The 19,893-nt window shown below is 38.2% G+C and overlaps 1 protein-coding gene and 2 pseudogenes across 3 annotated transcripts in view; 2 read left to right on the top strand and 1 right to left on the bottom strand.

The window, feature by feature from the left end:
- LOC141507246 (uncharacterized) overlaps positions 1–4,477 on the bottom strand; it is a 24,135-nt gene extending 19,658 nt beyond the window's left edge. For all 3 annotated transcript variants that reach the window (XM_074214718.1, XM_074214716.1, XM_074214717.1), the window contains exon 1: positions 4,181–4,477. The gene's annotated coding sequence lies outside the window, so the exon portion shown is untranslated. The remainder of the gene's footprint in view (positions 1–4,180) is intronic.
- Positions 1–19,893, top strand: part of LOC141505540 (glycerol-3-phosphate dehydrogenase [NAD(+)], cytoplasmic-like) — a 114,369-nt pseudogene that overhangs the window by 13,474 nt on the left and 81,002 nt on the right.
- LOC141507247 (BTB/POZ domain-containing protein KCTD20 pseudogene) lies at positions 1,267–18,715 on the top strand (annotated as a pseudogene).

A 19,893-nucleotide genomic window follows, 5' to 3' on the forward strand; every position in this document is an offset into this window, starting at 1 on the left:
AAGAAAGTAAGTGTATGTATCTGGAAATTCTCCCCTGCCAGAGGTAAAGTAAATATATAAAATATATAAATAAAATAATATATAATACAAATATATAATAAAAAGGTAAATAAAATATATATTTAGGTAATCTCTCTCTTAAAAGAATATATTCCTACACTAAGTTCACCTTGTTCCGGTATCTTCAATTCTTCTAGTATATCCCCCAATTGGAGGTAGCCCTACCACCACCTCATAGTTTGGTTTGAGAATTATTATTACCCTCATTAACCTGTCATAGCACTACCTAGCCAGAAATGTCAACCATTAGTGTTTCCAGGGTGCTATTTCTAAAATGTACATAGTCTCTCTGTAAAGAGAGGAAGAATGAATCATCCATTTTTTTTTTTGGCAAAGCAATCAGGATTAAGCTATTTGCCCAGGGTCACACAGCCAGTTAAGTGTCAAGTGTCTGAGGTCAAATTTGAACTCCAGTCCTCCTGACTCCAGGACCACTACTCTATTCACTATCACTATCTAGCTGCCCCTCATTCACTATGCCACCTCCCCATCCTTTTTATTAAATGAACTTAGTCCTTCTATTTCTACTGAATTCGATCTTGAACATACTAGTATAAATCAGTTTATCTGATTTGCTAATCAGTGAATATCTTCCAACCTTGATGAAAAGGAACAATAGACAGGTCCATGTCAGTGAGTTGGAAGAAGAATGAGAAATTGGATTTAATAAGACCATGAAATACTATGGGAGGGCAGCTGGGCACCAAGGAGGGAACAATTCCAAGGCTGGAAAGCAGGAGCCAAACCTGTTTATTTACTGAACCCCTTGCTCTATCATTTATGCACAAGTACTATTGGGAACTATATATGTGCTCATATATTTCCATTGCACATAGCATTTTCATATGCATATAATAACAACAAAACAGGCATTTGCTTTCAGTTTTGAAAAGCACTTTACATATGTTAACTCTTTCAACTTAACATGTGTTACACTGTCCCATTAGATACTCAAAAGAAGATATCTTATCTTCCATATCAGACTCCAACCTTTCTTTGGAAAGGAAAATAATTTCCTTTTCCTTTTTGATTCTGCATTTCCTGACATGCCCCAGGATAGATCTATCCTCATCAGATACAATTCCTTCAATATGCTCTTGTCAACTTTTTGGTTTGCTTTCAGGCAATGTCATCTCTGTGTCTATTGTGATGGTGGCATTTGTGATATGGTCACTCAAAGCAGGGACTAGGACAATCTCATTTACCATCAAAGGAAGGACTCAGGTACAGGTTCCCAAACCATCTCCCAAGCAACTAATCTACCACCACAGGGTAACAGTTTATATTTTCCTAAAAACTCTGCTCCTATAGTAGATTTTACTTAAAGATGATATTTGAGGAGTGAAATCTTGTGCTCATCCTAAGGTTGCTTGATGAGAAACTGCTCCCTTCCATTATGGTTTTCCTTTCCCTAGACATCTTAATGTAAGACCAAGAAAGACCCCATGTATTTAAACTTGGGGCAGAAGACAATTTCAGATTTTCAAGGTTCATGGATTGTAGTGATTTCTACTTTAGAACATTTACCAAATTGTTTAATATAAAAAATTATTTACTGAACCATATTTTCCCTCTACCAAAGCATGATTCTAATTTAGGTTCTTTCAGACCTCTGGCAGAGTTAATTTGCCATCTTTCATATTTACAAAAACTGCATCTCTGAAGTTCTGGGCAAGCCCAAGTTTTGAGTAGGTCATGTAAGTGCTTAAAGTTTCTTAATGTAAGAGCCACTTTGTAATGACTTGCTGTGGTTTCTTAGTCAACATGATTAAATAGCACTAGTCTTCATTTTCTCTTAAATTTTTGACTCAAGTTGAAATTTGACTTTTAGAACTTCCAGAATGATAGTGACAACTATTGCTCTTTAAAATTTCTTCTTTTCCTCTTCTCTCCCCACCACTGCTATTTAACTTCTAATATGGACTTTAGTCACAGAAAATAGCCCTGGGAGAAGTTGCCACATCATATAAATCAAGAAGGCACAAAAATTCCATGGCCAGCAGTCTAGGGGACTGGTGATATTGGCAAGATCATAGTCTATTCATGTTTCATGTCTAATAAATCATGTCTTATTTTCCTACAAAAACAAAAATCCTCACTGATTTTCTTATGAATCATTCAAAATTCTGAATTTAGCCAGGCAATTAACAATGATATTTATTCCCAAAATAGCCTATGAAAATAAAAGACATGAAATATTCACTAAGGAAGAATCCCAGATGCTAAGGTGATTTCAGATCAGTATATTAGAAAGAAAATTCCTTCTGTGAGTCATTGTCTCCAGCTCAGTCCCATTTCCATCCTCTGACTGCTAGTGTAGGGCGGGATTTTAATTCAGTTGACTCCAGGCCTATCCACTGTGACACCTAGATGCCTCCCTCTATAGTTTTCATACAACTATTTCCTTGTGGTTCCGGCTTTTTTTTTTAAAGCTATTAAACTTTACTTCTCTCCTTGAATAATGGTTTCTAACAGAATGAGGCTGGTAATTAAATGGAGGTTTTGGTCTCTCTGCCAGTGTTGGCAATGCACATTTGGCTTTCAGTTTTCAAGGGTGGCAGATTTATAGCCCCTTTTTCTATTCTACTAAATCAGCAATGAAAAGGGAAAAGAAATCCTCAAGGATTTCCATCTGAATCCAAATGAGAATCTTGACTGGGTGTGTTCAAACAGTGTGAGACTTTAAGAGAATTCCATCAATGTGTGTCTCACTTTCTAATCAATCTCAATCTATTTGTGTGGATTCTAAAAATGAAAGATGGAAATAGGAAGACCTAAAAAAGTGTGATCTGCATATATAAACATATACCTCCTTATAGAAGAGAAATTCTATCAGATTTCACCATGGGGAAAATATTGTGGGTCTACTTACTAATTAAGCACTATAAGATTCCAGTTCAATTCTAGCATTTTTGCAGATAAGGAAACTGATCCAGTGAATTTAAGTAAAGTCGCAGTGGCAGAATTGAGATTATACATATATATATATATATATATATATATATATATATATATATGGATTATGCCCTTAAAGAACTGACAATAAATATTACACAGCTCAAATAGTTGAAAATTATTTTATAAGATGATATATATATATAATATGAATTATATATAAAGTATGAATATATATTTGCATCTTATATCAGCAAGGACTTATTTCCGGCTCCTTCTGCCCTCTTGTTAGTTGATATAGGTGGAAAGTTAGAACCTAATGAAGCACATAATATAGTTTTTTCCCTTTCCTGACTACTTTGGTATCTGATACAGACTGAAGAGTTAATCTCTTGGTATAATGGAGAGCCATTAATTTGTAAGCAGAGAATTTGAGTTTATTGAAATCTCATCCTTGATTCTTAACTGACTCTGGGATCTTTAACAAGACACTTAACTATTACTGGGCTTTACTTCCTCATCTGTAAAATTTAAACAGTTGAGGCTAAGCTGTTTTCAGCAAACTTTCCTTGAGAAACTAGATTTGGATGCTGAAGTTTAGATTCAAGGCAAATTTTGTCTTTGGGCCTCAGTTCCTTCATGTGCAAAATGGGAAATTCAGCTTGGTTTGTTAGATTATCCTTAAGGATACTTTCAGCTCTAATTCTAAAAACAGAACAGCTAAGTCTTCAAGGCATTCTATGTGAAAAAATGAACCGAGGCAAATTAGGCCTAAAAACCTCTTATCATCTTTAGGAAACCTTGTACCTTATTACAGAATATTGGAAGATTTAAATTGAACAGATCTACAGTAAGTGAAAAGTTTTCTAACATTATGAGCTGTTTAGAACAGTCATTTTAGTACTTCCTTCCTTGGAAAGTTTTAGGATTTCTTGTTTTTGTTTGTAGTATTTGTGACCTCATTTTGGGGGTTTTCTTGACAAAGAGTCTATCATTTCCTTCTCCAGATGATAACTTAGGCAAATAGAGTTAAATAACTTGCCTAGGGACAAGTCCAGTACTCTTTCCACTTTGCCTCCTAGTTTAAGATTAGAATGATTTAAGGTTTAGACCTCTGAGGCAGGGTCACTGATCTTGGCCTCTTAATACTAATAGTCATCATTTGGCAGAGGGGATCAAATTCTAAGATAATTTATACCATGAATCCAAAAAATAGAATACATACCCAAGTGGCAGAATGATTTTAGGTAAAGAAAGTTTCAGCCATGTGCCTTCTCTGAGAAAAGAAATTAGTCTCTTTGACTAAACCTGACTATTTGGCTTTAAGATGCTTGTTTCAAAATCTATTTTATCAAAAAGGAGAGTTTTCTTTTCCATACATCTGGTTAACTGAAGTGACTGTCATCTGATTTGACTTCTACTGATCAGTTAGATTCAAGGTTAAACGGAATCTTCTGGACACATGGAATGAAGGAAGTTATGCTTCCACTGCTCTACCTGTACCTCCATCTAAGGCATGTTGTTTACATTGGTTGCCATGTGGATGATCTTCAGGGTCATACCACTGTGATGTCATCAACCTGTCACCACAACTGGCCCGCATTGTTCCCCTGTACAAGAAGGACCAAACTGAGAGTTTAGGGAGATGGACTGAGATTGGACATGAGTTTCATGGTTAATTTTGAGGAAATCACAGCTGGGTAGCTGAAGAACTCTGCCATGCCCTGGTCAGTGCCCAGGCATGCCATGGGTTCTCTCCTGGGGAATGTGACCACTGGAGAAGGGCTCCCTTTTCTCATATCCATGGCCCATTCAAACTCCCCACTCCAGGGCCAATTTTACTTCCAGTTGAAATTATGGCTCCCATTGATCACTTTCTCAAAAAGGGGGGAATACAAGGTACTCCTAAAACAAAATGAATCAGCCTTGGGAGGGGTGCTAAGCATAAAAGATTTACAAGTACATGTTAAAAAAAAACCTTAAAAAGATTCATTAACTTATAACTATATTTTTACAATCTTCTGTGAGAATAATCCTTAAAACTATTAGAACATAACAAATTTTGCAAAACTGTTAACTGGACATTTTACATTTTACTTTTACTTTGTATTATCCAAACAGACTTTTACATATCTACTTTTGGCTAGACTTGAGTCAATCTGTTTGTTGATAGGTATGTTCAAGACACCTAGAATAGTTGAAGAGGTGTACAAGATATTTATAAAGGACTAGCACTTCTAGAGTGAAGGCTGTCCATTCACCTTAGTGACTCCAACTCTCAACCAAGAAGCTGTAGTATGCACAGAAGCAACACCTCAGTAAAACCTTCTGGGCTAAATTAGGTTGATGCTAACCCACAGGCCTCAAATCTGTCTGTGTAGCTTGGGGGGGAGGGGGCAGGAATGTCTTTTCCAAACATGTAAAGACTTTACCTGGGAAATAGGTGCATGTGAGTAATTTGTTCCAAAAGTCATGAAGGAAACCTAAAGTAGGTGCTGTGGAGCACTTAGCATTTGGTCATCACCCCATGATGTCACTGATCCTCTTTGAAAATGAAGGACAAGCAGCAGTCTGCAGAGTCCTTCTCTGACTGCCAGTCAGCTCTGACTTCATTCAATCCAGGACCTCTGAAGCTCTTAAATTCACAAGGTCACCCCCCTGCCCAAGTCTAGAATTTTTCACTTTGTGTGTACCATGTTTGGTCAGTCAGGAGATGAAATATAAAGTAGAAAAGGCAGTCATGGGTACTGGAATGGGTTTGCTTAGTTGAGTTCCTACCAGGACAGTAGTATTATATTTGGCATATTGAAGAAGTGAAGGCAGGATAGCAATCAAAAAGTATTTTAAATATTTTAAATAAACAAACATCTTAAAGCCAAATAGTCAGGTTTAGTGAAAGAAACTAATTTCTCTATATATCTAGTGATATTCCTTAAATTATTTTTCTTGCAAATGGCCTTACACACTTTCTTTGCAAGTCCATACTATCATCTTCACAGTTTCCCTTAACAAGTCCACTAGTTTGTACATCTTTACAAAGGGGTCCAGGTACCAGTTCTAGTTTACCATGTCTTACTGCAATGCATGAAGGACCTTTTAACATTGAATCATTCATCATGTCACCAGAAGTAAGTTCTACAGCTTCCATATAGTTGACCAAAACCAGAAAGTGTAATTCTGAGTGTGCTTCAATGTATGGCTTCTTAGAGATTGTTTTATTGTTGTTCATTCAGTTGTGTCCAACTCTTCCTGACCCCATGGACTTGTGTATTCAAGGAGTTTTCTTTTTCGTGTGTAATTAAAATGTCTGTTTTTAAGTAAGATATCTTAACAAAATGGCACATACCTCAAGATGGGAGAGAGGGGCAAGAAATTCCAGAAATGGAAGGTCTGCATAAATGCAGTTTGAAAGGCTTTGTTCCTTCCCCCTCATATTGATTCCTATATGTCCCCCCCCCCAACAATAAGAACAGCTAGATCTCCTTGAGCATGCACAAAGGAGAAAGTCATTAACTTAAAAACAGCTGGGCAATTTTTGATCAAAGGGAGGTTAAATCTTTTATCTTAACTCAGCACCTGCCCATAGGCAACAATATAGATAGACCCTAGTCTTTATAATGTAAACTTACAAATCTCTCTTCACATTCTTGTGGAACCCAACTTCCTCACAATTTCCCCCTTTTTGTAATAAGAATTTGGGGTTCCACACCTATTAATGATTTCTTGCTTGAATCACAATCACATAAATACCAACTTTTTCTTCTACCAACATTTTTACTTCCTCATCAGAGACATGAACCTGACCTATTTCCCAGGTATGTGCAGGAAGCACATGTCAACTTTCTGATGTCTTTTACCACTTACCTATTGACATCTGTCTTTAGGCATTAACTTGATAGATTCAATTTACCACAAACTTCTCCTTCTCCAATCAACAGATTTGTTTGCATGACTTAACCTGCAAGTCGAGGCCCTGTCTAATTGGTAATTTTTTCACTACAGTGTAGAATCTAATCAGGATATAAATTGGGGTTCCATAGCTCCAACTCCCATACTGTGCCCAGGTAGTAGGCCCTCCCTGACCAACCAATCCTTTGGAGAAATGGGTGTAGGCTGTAGTCCCACAAATCCAATAATGTCCCTTTAGTGCTGATTGGTCTACCAGGAATAGTTTCCTGATTTCCTGGTTTCCAGCAAATAGACAATACTGTTCATCCTTACTTCCAAGGGCCCTCCATAAGCCTATTATCATGATAATAGGTACATTGCTAGAGTTGCTGTACCTCCTTCCACTGACAAGTTTTATACCGATGTCTTTAGATAGGTCTTCTGGCTCCAAAATTGATCAAAATAAATCCTTGATTTTTGTGACATTGGACCAACCCCAAGAATAGCTAATATATCTAGTGATATTCCTTAAATTATTTTTCTTGCAAATTGCCATTTCCACACTTTCCTTGCAGGGCCATACTGTCATAATCACAGTTTCCCTTAACAAGTTCACTAGTTTGTGCATCTTTACAAGAGGGCCAGGTACCATCATTACATCCTACGTGAGTCAGTCACTTATCTCTTTAAGTTGTACAGTCCAGAATATGTGTATTCTGATTCTGGACATGTCCAGACATTTGCTACTCCCCAGGAAAACATCCTGGCTAGACCGGTATAAACAAGTCACCCTGAACTGACTCAGCCATATGCTATTGGGTTTCTCTCCTCTGGATCAGAATCACGTGCACCACAGCATACCTCTGACCAGTAACTGCAAATCTAGGCCGGACCCAGAGGGACTGTACCCAAGGCCAATTCACAAACTGCTGTGGACTACTGCAAGTCCAGCAGTTAGCCACACCAAAAGACTGAGCATTGACTTCTGTCAACAAGATTCTCCTTCCACCATTACTAATACCCCATTCTCTAAATCAGAGATAGGACTCTCCCTAGATAGGATATACAGATTCATGTAGGATATAATCATGCCACCCAATAATCTCCCTCCTTTTCTCTCAATGGAGAACATCTTCACCTCACCTCTCCTCCTCCTTTTCATAAGGAGAGGGGTATAAGTAGGGCTGTCACACAAAATGAAGGGGAAGTTACAGATACAGATCCCATAACTAAACAATGTACACGGAGGTGAGAGGTGGTAGAGATGAACTGAGCCAGTGTCTCCCCTTCTCTTTTCTCTTCTCCCCCTGGAGACATCCAATGTCCTTCTGCATCTTCTGTTCCAAAAGGTTACAGGAGGTTTTCTTGACAAAGATACTGGAGTGGTTTGCCATTTCCTTCTTCAGTGGGTCATCTTTCTTGTCAAGACCATTTAGACAGGTAGTAGTAGTTAAATGATTTTCCCAAGATCTCACAGCTAGTAAATATCTAAGGCCAGATTTGAAGTCTTCCTAACTCAAAGCCTAGTGTTTTAAACCCCTGTGCCACCAGCTGCCTTAATAGATCAAGTTAATTCTTTATAATAAGACTTGTGAGTTATAAAAGAGAGGAGACTTAAAGATCTGCATAAAGCAATGTAAATCAACCAATAAGCATTTATTTAGTCAGTACCCACAACTATGGGTTTGATACTAGAGATACTCCAGCAACAAGTACCTTCTTATGAAGGCAAGGATTGTCAGATTTTCCCATTGGACATATATTTTATATGTATATTGTATAAAAATATATATATATAACATATATATTACATGGCTACAAAATGAGGTAGGAAATTAATCCTCTTCTCCAAAGAATGTGTGGAACTTTCTTCCTGAAGACCTTTAAATGTAGGATCAACAAGTAGCTTCCTAGAACTGGTTTAGTTGTAATCTTCTCTTGTGGCAAGGGGCACAGGTGATCTGGACTTCCAATCTTAGGTTTCAGGAATATGTGAACCAGGACCATGAGGGTGGACAGAAGCTACAGAGTTGCAAAAGGGTTCTCCAAGAAGAATACTGACAGATTCAAAAAGAAGGAAAAATAATTTTTTATCCTAAGACTGGCTCATTTAAATAGTCTTCTGGGAAACAACTATCTGATTGGAGCCAGTAACAGCATTAGTGTTGTATATCAGGATGTTACACTATCTCCTGGGATTTCAACTTGTCACATGCTTCCAAGAGCACCCTCCGAATTGTTGTGAAAGTCTGCTCTACTTTAGATTGATTTCTTTTGCCATCAGTTTTTTCTGCTTATGTACATGATACACATATGAGGAGGGGAATGAGAAAAAAAATTTCTTAATTCCTTGTTCTTTTTTTTAGGCCAAGCTTCTTTGGTAAAATGCACACTCTGGGGCTGCTTCTCCCAATACATATTTGAAAATTTACAGATTAGGTCCCTTATAGTAATTACCCTCCCACATTCAAAGTTTCCCTATGGAACTACACTTCTAAAAACAGAGTTTATGGGCCTCTACCAGTGAGCCAAACTTAATAGTCAACCAATTGACAAAATCTACTCAAATTAATGATATCTACTAAGAATGGTATACATCAAAAGGGTAGTGATATATCATTTCTCAAAAACTTGGTTGCTCCCACAAATAGTATCCATGGAAGGAGTGGACAATAGTGGACACAATACACTAGTGACATGTTCTCACATGTCTATGGGTAGACACAAGAATACACTGATAGTGAAGCACACACACATGGTCAAGTCAATTAATACTTCCAATTCTGGAAGTCTGTGATGGTCTATCTCTTATGGTATGCTCATATTGCTTCTCCCTTTGAATAGTATCTCATTGCTGGGCAGCTTGCTCAGCTGGGTTCCTAGGCTCTGTTCTTCTCTTCCACTCAACTACAAATTGACAGGTTTCTTGCTTGAATCCATTAATCTGTTCTCTTAATACCAGAGATCTCATTCCATGGATCTTCTTTTTACAAGGGTTCACCTTTTGACCTTTCAAAAGGGATGACAGGTTACTGATATGTCTTTGAACTTCAGATAACTGTTATCTGCCCTTTCCTTTCCATGATAATTGTATTAGTTAGTTGAATTACCAAAGAATCATAGGCCTGAAAAAATCCTAAGAGGCTATGTTACTTCTTGCCCTATCTTTTTCCAAATCTCCATCCAAAACATTCTTGGACAATTTTGAAGAGTACTTTAATAAGGCTATTTATTCTGTAATGTCTTTTGATCATACCTTCTAAAATGCTTTTAATACTCTCCTTGGAAATTCTTTTTATAAGATTTCAGCCCTATATGCTATAATCTATATATAACAGTTTTAAAGATTTATTAAGTTAATCCCCTTCTCTAGTTTGTATATTATATATATATATATATATATATATATATATATATATATATGGAAACTGATAAGTTTCCTTAGCATTTTTAATAGATTGTATTTTGTGGCCTTTGTACCATGCACATATATCTCTACTGAGTAACATCCATTAGACCATAAGCTTTTTGAGAGCATGGATTGTCATTTGCCTTCTTTGTATCCTTAGAGCTTAGTACATGTGGTGCCTGGTACATGGTAGCATAAGTGGGCACTGATTGACTTAGTGATTGATGTTTGTTCTGGAGCTTGTTAGGCCTTGGAGAGGTAAACACAGGCATGAGTCTTTCTCTTCAGTACATTATTGGCACATAGCCACCCACACCTGTCCCCAGTCAACTAAATACTGGTGGCTCATTAATTATAGTGTACATACTGAACATAATTATTGTAAAGGTAATAAGTCTGACAGAAGACTATAGCTAAAATATAAAATATCATGCTAAAATCATCAAAAGAGTTTTGTGGGGTTTTTTTGATATGCTTTCACCTAGAGATTATTATTATTATTATTATTATAAAAAATTTGTGTTTGAAAATTATTTCTGAGATTTGGAGGGTGTATTAAGAGTTCTAAGGGCAGAGGATTGATTATTGAATAGAGATTGATGTAGCAAGGTCAATAGGTCAGGAGAATTTCGTCTCCCTTTCTTTAAATTGAATCTTTTTGATGACTGAACAGAACTGATTCAGATCACCTTCAAGGATTGACTGAGGAGTAAGTTTGCCCCACTCAATTAGAATTTTAAAGGGGCTATGTAACAGAATTTGATTCTGTATAATATTAGCTGTCTATACTGAATAAATGAACCTCATTAGTTTTTCTTCTCAAGTCCTGAGCTAGCTGAAGCCCAAATGAATAAGAGAAAAAGCCATTGGTTATTGTTCTTTGTTCTTGGAGGTCCAAGATGACATCACTATATTAGTCTGTGACTGGTCAGTTCAATATGAGCTCAGAAGGCCAAACTGGTCATGGGAACATTTGGGGTAGATTCTCTAATTTTGAGCATCTTGAGTTTTCTTTTCAGCTCTTACAATTCTACTTTGCTCATAGAGGGCAGCACCTTCTCTGATGACGGCAGGCCATGATGGATGGTCCTGTGCCAGTGCCTTCCATGTCACCCAATTAATTCCAAAATATTTAAGAGAGAGACTGTGAAAGTGTTCTTATATAGCTTTTTCTTACCCTGATGTGAGTGCCTTGTGTGAGTTCTTCATATAATAATCTTTTTGTCAAAAATACGTTTGACATTTGAACAATGTGGCCAGCCCTTTGAAGTTGCACTCTAATATTTGGATGCTTTGGAAGTTTAGTTTAAGAAAGAATCTCAGTATCTGGTATCTGCCAGGTGACCTTCAGAATGTTTCTGAAGCAATTCAAAAGAAAGCAATTCAGTTTTCTGGAATGGTACTGGTCTAATGCCCAGTTTTCACAGGCATACAGCAATGAGGTCATCACACCAGATCTGTAGACTTTCATTTTGGTAGTGAGTCTAATACCTCTTCTCTCCCACACTTTCTTTTGTAATCTCCCAAATACTGAGTTGGCAATGTGTCAACCTCATTATCAATGTGAACTTTCCTGGTAAAGTACACTATCAAGGTGATTGAAGTTATGCATTCAAAATTTCTCCATTTGTTGTATATTCAATGATTCCACATAAAGATGGTATTGTGCTGGCTGGTAGGGCAGTTGTGTTTTCCTGGTGGTATTGGGTCAAAATAAGCAACAGGCAACAGAGAATCAATGCATTCTTTGTTGCACCTCAACCTGAGAACACTGCATTGAATGCACAATCATCTACAAATAAAAAAATCATGCACCAATATTCCCTCCACTTTAGTCTTAGCTAGTAGACTTTTTCAATTTGAAGAATTTATCATCAATGTAGTAGCTGACCTTGATGCTGTGTCCATCCTTACTGAAGGTGTTTAACAATATGACTGAAAACATCATGTTAAAAAGTATGGGAGCTGGGCAGCTAGGTGGCACAGTGGATAGAGCACCAGCCCTGGAGTCAGGAGGACCTGAGTTCAAATATGGCCTCAGACACTTAATTACCTAGCTGTGTGGACTGGGGCAAGCCACATAACCCTATTGCCTTGCAAAACCTTAAAAAAAAGAACATCATAAAAAGTATGGGAGCAAATCACACAACCTTGTTTCACTCCATTGGAGACTGGGAAAGCTTGAGAATGTTGACCATTATCCAGAACCCAACAAGCATGCCATCATGAAATTGCCTTTACTGAACAACCAAAGGCAGATCAGATCTCAAGCATTGAGTACAGACCTCTGTTCTGCTCCTTATTGTTCTCCTAGAGTTGTCGGCAGCAAATACCATTATTCCTTGTTCCTTTCTTAAGCCACACTGGATCTCAGGTAGATGACCAACTTTCCAGGTAAAGAATTAGCCTACTAAAGCTAAGAATCTTGCCAACAATGACTGAGAGCGATTCTCCCCTCCTTCCCTCCTCACCTCCCCACCTCCCCACCTCTCCAACCTTCCCCACATCCCCACCCTCCCCCGCCACCCAAAATTTTCACAGATATTATCTATTCCTTTTATTTTTATAGAAATAGACATTGGAGGCATCCTTGAACTCCTGGGCAGGGGTAGGGGGTGGGGAATTACCTCCTCTTACTATATCACCCAGAAAAATTAGGAGAAAGCAAAAGGTCATATCCTTATGAGGAGGGCAAGAATCTCCTAATATTCTTGTAGAGAGATGTTGGCCAGCATCTTTCCTTAGGGACTGAATTTAGGTCTTGTTCCTACATTTTAATACCTATTTACACTAAATTAAACAGATTGTGTTTTGAGAGATCTTTTTTGCAAAGGCCAAAGGAAAACAGACAACTTGAGTGGGAAGCTTCAAAGATGACAGCTGTTTATTACCACTAATTTTCTGCTGCTTATAAGGAGATCCAAACTCTTGAGGACTAGCTGAGTTAGTTGGGATCCTGGAGAAATTGAGGAGTTATTTAATGTATGTTTGATTATAAGTAATAATGTGCTAATTACCAAGAATTATCATAGATGGTGAAACGCTTCTAAATTATGTACTCACAAAGTTACTTTCACATTTGGGGTTTGAGTTAGGAAGCTCAGTATGAACTCTTGGAGCTGTTTCCATGTGACCGTCTTTGCCAGTAAAGATACTGATTTGTTCTTGTTCTTGTTGTTTAATAGTGTCCAGACTAGGGAACCCAAGCAAGTTGAGCCTTAGAGTATTTGCATCTAACTCAATTTCCTCATCTATAAAATGAAGAGGATGTACTTTATTAACCGGAAGGTCTTTTTCAGGGTCCAAGCTCCTCCTGATAGGGCTGCTTTGTTTCCCATCTCAGCCATGATTTCAAATCTAAGTGAAGTCAGCAGGACTTGAGATTTCCTCCTTCCCCAGTCTTTTTCAGTCTCAGGGCTCTTTGCAAAATTCATCCTTCAGCTTTTTACCAAGAATTCTGCAATCAGAATACTGGATCATTATACATTTGGGGCAATTTTGAATACAACTTTTCTTTTTTCCCCTCTTCTTCTGACTTCTTTTTGAATTAAACTTTGATCATGTGGACACTCCTTGGGTTTGGAAATATATTCACATATCAATTCTAACTTTTTTTTTCTTGGAAACAACACTTTTTCTCAATTCAACATGTGTTACTACCTCCTTGAATTTCTTTTGCATCAGATCCCTGTGGTGGACTTTTTTCCCCTCCATAATTGCCAGCATATTGTGATTGGTTTGGGTTCTCTTAAGTTATTTCACTACTCTAATATAGCAGAATTAATGCTGCCTCCTGACACCTCACCCAGTATTCTTTGACCAAATTTACAGCTAAAATTTGGAAAACCCTGACCACCCCTCACCTTTTACTATGAGAGATTCTATCTGTGATCTTAAAGCACTACCAATTGACTCCAAGAAAGAAACCAGAGAGTGAGGATTATTCAATCTGACTTGTCAACATATTTTTTTGGAAATTGTATTTTTATAATTTGTTTTTTTATATCACTTTCATTTTCCATTATATGTTTGCCCCTTCCCCTTCTCATTTCCCTCATCTGTAAAATGAAAGGATTAGACTAGTTAATCTCTAGGATCTCTTCTTATTTAGAAATACAATCTTCTTGGCAAGTTATCAGAGCTGTATCCAGGAAAAAAACTGATGGTAGCAAAATTATCAGCAGTGGAAATGATGTGACCTACTTTTGATTTCAGGACAGAAAACTACCTATCCAAGCTCCTCTTATGGATATTCCCCAGTAACTGTTTGGATGCATGACTGTATGTTATCAAAACTGGCTTCTTGAACTTTTATTTTCTTGGTCCCCTACACTCGCCCTCCCAAAAGTTTCTGTACTTCACATCTCAGATCAGTTGACCTATCAGATACTCCATAAATGCAATTGCATTTACCATCTTTTTATATTCAATGCTTCCTCTCCTCTCCCCAGATATGCCTGAAATGTCCTTTTTTATCTTTTAAAAAAATTTATATTTTAATGTGCAATTTTTTCTTTTATTCCCAAATACATGTAAAGATAGTCTTCTTTTAAAAATTTATTTTTCCAAGTGTATGTAGAGATAATTATCAGCATTCACTTTTGTAAAGTTTTCTCCCTCTAGTTCTTCTTTCCACTACCCTGATATAGGTTATACATGTAAAATCATGTTTAACATATTTTCATATCAGTCATACTGTCTTTAACCTTCTCCTAGAATCTTGTTTTTTTTCAACCCTGACCATCATTTCCTGGTCACCATTCCCCCATATGTGTTGTTTCCCTTTATTAGAATGTAAACTCTTTGAAGGCAGGAGTTATCTGGATGTTCTATTTCTAGTGCTCAGCACAGAGTCTATCACATAATAAACAATTCAGAAATGCTTTTTCATTCATCATTCAAGGATCAGCTCTTGTACTAAGAAAGAATTCTATGAGAAATATTTTCTGATTTTCGTTTTTTAGTGTTTTCTTCTTCCTCTGTAAATTGTCATGGTTTAGACTTATATTCTTCTAGTAAAAAGTAAGTTCTCTGAGGGTAGGAACTGTTTTTCATTTCATAGTTGCACTTAAATGCATTTGAGATTGGTACCTGAAATGCTCCTTGCAAATGTCACTATGTGTTCAATATTCTGCCTGTGAAGAATCATTCTTGACCCAGGAATGCAGGTGTAAAAAGAAAACATTTATTAAAAGTAGTTGCAACATAAAAGAAAGTAATAGAGAAGTTAAGAAGAGATTAAAGAAAAAAATCATGTGGATTGCTAATTAATCTTGACAGGCCAGCTACCAAGCTCAGCGGATGTATGGGGGGGGGGGGGGGGGGGGAGACTGAGCCCCTTCCGAAATCTCATTAGATTTCCCTTCAGGGTCCATGGGAAGAGATGGTGGCCCACACTGAAGAGATTGCCTTTTGGGGAGGGGTTGAAGGATCTCAGATTCTGGAATGCGTGGTCTAAGATGTTTCCATTGCCTGCACAACCTGGTGCCCTTTACCAAAAGAGAAAGTAGCCTAGCTTAGGTTGGAGGTCAGGAACAGAGTATTTTAACAGAGGGGATAAAGGAAGAAGGAAGATTTTTTAACAGAGCAAACAAAAGATTTACAAAATTTGTTTCCAATCGATTTCAGTATTTCCCATGCCCATGGTTCTCTGCATCACAAAGAGGAAGATAAGGGATGTAGAAATAGAGCAATTCTTTTTTAGGGTCAGGCATCAATCAGGTTTAGGGAGTGGAGGACAGATTTGTTCTCTATCCAGCTGAAACAGCTCTAAAAGCATCCTGCCTAGATTGTAATTTCCTTGGGGGCAGGGATTATTTTAATTTTGTCTTTGTATTTTCATTGCCTAAAGCAATTACTGGTTTGTAGAATGCGGTTAATAAATGCTTGTTGATTGATTAATTAGAATCTTTGTGAACCAGACTTGCTTCATCATCTTCTCTGCCTTATTCTCAAGGATTTGTGGAATGGATTTCTGGGGTAAGAAGTAGACAGGTCTAGATTTAGGCAACATTTTTGAAATTGGAGAAGTTTATCTAATGCTCCATAAATACAATTCCTTTTTCTCATCTTTGTACTTTTAGTCTGCTTCCTACTCTATCCCTCATTCCTAGAATGTTCTTTGGGAGGAATCAGCAGGAAGTTAATCCTGTTCAAACTTCTTGTTGACTCACCAGAATTCCATGGACCATAGTACCAGACTCTTCTATCCTATCATCATCTCCAGAAGTCTGTCCAAGTTCCTGTTCTTTGCTTCTATGATACTATCCGTTATTCTTCCTCTGCCATCCCTTTTCCTCTTGCCTTCAATCTCTCCCAAAATTAGGTTCTTTTCCAGTGAGTACTCTTCTTATATGGCCAGAGAATATAAGCTTCAGTAGCTGATCTTCCAGCAAATAGTCTGAATTAATTTCTTAAAGTATTGACTGATTTCATCTCCTTGCTGTCCAAGGGATTCTCAAAAGTCATCTCCAGCACCACATTTGGTAAGTGTTGATTCTGTGGTACTCAACTTTTCTTCTAGTCTAACTCAAAGCCAGTTACTACAGGAAAAACCATAGTTTGACTTTGTTGGCAGGGGTGGGGGGGATGCCTCTGCTCTTTAGTATGCTGTCAGTTCAACTAGTGGTGTATTTTATTTATTTTGTATTTATTATTGTATTTATTCATTTTGGACATTGGGGATTTACTATTTCTTTTTTGGCTTCAGGATTCAAGTTTCTCCCCAGTAGCTGTGAGTCCCTGCCTTGTTGCCACATGAACCAAGTCTTTGCCTTTTACTCCTGTTCCCTGGTATCTGAATCGTTGCTTTACATCTAATCTCCCTAGAAAGTAGAGTTACGGGGGCCTCGGGGCCGCGCCGCTCCGCAGCCCCCGTCGTCCTCCGGTGTCGCCGCTCGGAAGTCGGGGATTTTTTTCCTGATCAAGTGGAAAATTCAAGTTACAGAATCCAAGGATGAATATTCATCGGGCTAGTGAAGGTGACAGGTCAATACGCCAGGAATCTAGCTACATAGTGGAAAATATCCCGGGTTCATCCCAAGAAAAAGAAGAAAATTGCCTGACATCCTCCTGCTTGCAAAATCCTAACCTTCCTGTGTGTTCCAGAAATGATGATCTGTTACTTGATTATGCCTCTCAGCCGGCCACTCATCAGTTCTCCAACAACTCACCCCTTTCTGAAGACATCAAAGGGACTTGCTTTCAAACTGGAACTAAGAGGAGCCACGAGCCCTTTACTGCTTCAGAACGATTTGGAAATAGCAGTTTGGGCTTCAGCAGTAACTCCCACTCCCATGCTCCAGAGAAGGTGACTCTCCTTGTGGATGGCACTCGTTTTGTGGTCAATCCACAGATATTCACTGCTCACCCAGACACCATGTTGGGAAGGATGTTTGGACCAGGAAGAGAGTATAACTTTACCCGGCCCAATGAAAAAGGAGAATTTGAGATTGCTGAAGGGATCAGCGCCACTGTGTTTCGAACAGTGCTGGATTATTACAAAACTGGAATCATTAACTGTCCTGATGGAATTTCCATCCCTGACCTTAGAGACACCTGTGATTATCTGTGCATTAACTTTGACTTCAACACCATCAAGTGTCAAGATTTGAGTGCTTTACTGCATGAACTTTCCAACGATGGAGCTCGCAAGCAGTTTGATCACTACCTCGAGGAGCTGATCTTGCCCATCATGGTGGGCAGTGCCAAGAAAGGGGAACGGGAATGCCACATCGTTGTGCTGACTGATGAGGACTCTGTAGACTGGGATGAGGATCATCCTTCACCCATGGGGGAGGAATATTCTCAAATTCTTTATAGCTCCAAGCTATACAGATTCTTCAAGTACATTGAGAATCGAGATGTTGCAAAAACTGTATTAAAGGAACGGGGACTAAAAAATACTCGAATTGGTATTGAAGGCTATCCCACGTGTAAGGAAAAAATTAAGAGGAGACCAGGTGGCCGATCGGAGGTCATATACAACTATGTACAAAGCCCATTTATCCAGATGTCTTGGGAAAAGGAGGAGGGAAAGAGCCACCATGTTGATTTTCAGTGTGTCCGAAGCAAATCCCTCACCAACCTAGTGGCAGCTGAGGAAGATGTCCCTGAAGACCAGGAGAACCTCATGCACCACCCACCACAAGTAGATGAACTTGATCAGCTGAATGCTCCACTCTCCCAGATGGCCCCTAATGACTTCCCAGATTAGGGCCAGCCATTCATTCAACCATGTCTCTAAGGTCCTTTCCTGGGATGCACTCATTTGTCTCACCCTGAATATGAGACATACTTTCTCCCAAACTCTTCCCCATGTCACTAATATTATTTAGGTGTATTCTTTGAAGCAAGCTGATGCCCCTAAGAGGAAATGAATAATGAGTCCTGGTCACTGAATCACCAAACATTTTTAGTGACCCTGGGCACATAGGAAGCTTCTCAGGATTGATGTCCTAGAATAAACTTGAGAAAGCTGAAAAGGAACTAAAAAAAAATCCATTTCCTTATAAAGCAAAACACTTCCTGCCTTCTTCCCATTCTTTTTATCCCCTTTTTCCTGCCAGGTTCACATCCCATTGTTTTTTGGCAATTTCATCAGTTGCAAGGGGACCAGACCACCATCCCATGCATAGATATATCCATGGAAGACTATTTGAAGATAGCTAAAGAATGCACCCAGAATTCAACTTATTTAGGAGGAATGAGGCTTTGTTTACAAAACAGTTGAGTTTTCAGAAGGTAATCCTTCAAAAGCTTAAATTAAATTTTATTTTTATTTTTATTAAACAAACAAAATATAGCACTAGTTTATCTTTTGGTAGAGAGAGGGTAAGTGATAATAGTAATAGGATTTATGCTTTTAACTTTGAAATTATGGGGACCTGAATTGGTTTTGCATTATAGAATGAAAATTAAGGTGAATGAAACCATCCTGGTTGTTCATTCATTCCCCAGCCAAGGCTAGAAATTCGGGAATCCCGAGGAAAGCCATTGTCTTTGCTACCAGTTCAGAGCTATGCTGGGAATGTGGCTGGAATGAATACAGCCATGGTTAGAAGCTCACAAAACCTCATCAGTTATTCAAATGAAAGAATTTTAAGATGCCTTAAAAGATTACTACCAGGATGAAAAAGGCCAGGATCCCAGTATTCAAAGAATATAACCTTGTCCTGGTGCTAGGTAAGGGAAAATAATAAGGGACTTGAACTCTGGCTGAAATTCTGCATCCCCATTCATGAGTTTTAGAAGGCTTTTGCTTCCATACCATCCAAAGGTTCATTCCAGCTCTCCTTCCAGAGATGAGACTTAAATGGTCTTATTATCCAGATTCTATTTCATGGAACTAAGTGTGTGTTGGTGGGGGGAGGTGGGGGATGTAGTGATAGCACATTCAACTACAGAAGTAGCCTCTCACATTTCACTCAGGGTAATAGAAGATGCCAGGTGAGAAGAAACAATGTTTGTTGTGGAGTTTTTCTATACAAGTGTCACCTGCAATAGCTCAGGACAGAGAAAATTAAGAGTATTTTTTTTGCTATGTCAAGTATATTAACCTCATACTCACCCAGAGCCCATGTTGTTCCCTAACTGCCATGTGTGAATTTGAATAGATGTGACCATTCTAGGGGATTATTTAT

The sequence above is a fragment of the Macrotis lagotis genome, chromosome 1, assembly GCF_037893015.1.
Source record: "Macrotis lagotis isolate mMagLag1 chromosome 1, bilby.v1.9.chrom.fasta, whole genome shotgun sequence".
NCBI classification, from domain to species: domain Eukaryota; kingdom Metazoa; phylum Chordata; class Mammalia; order Peramelemorphia; family Peramelidae; genus Macrotis; species Macrotis lagotis.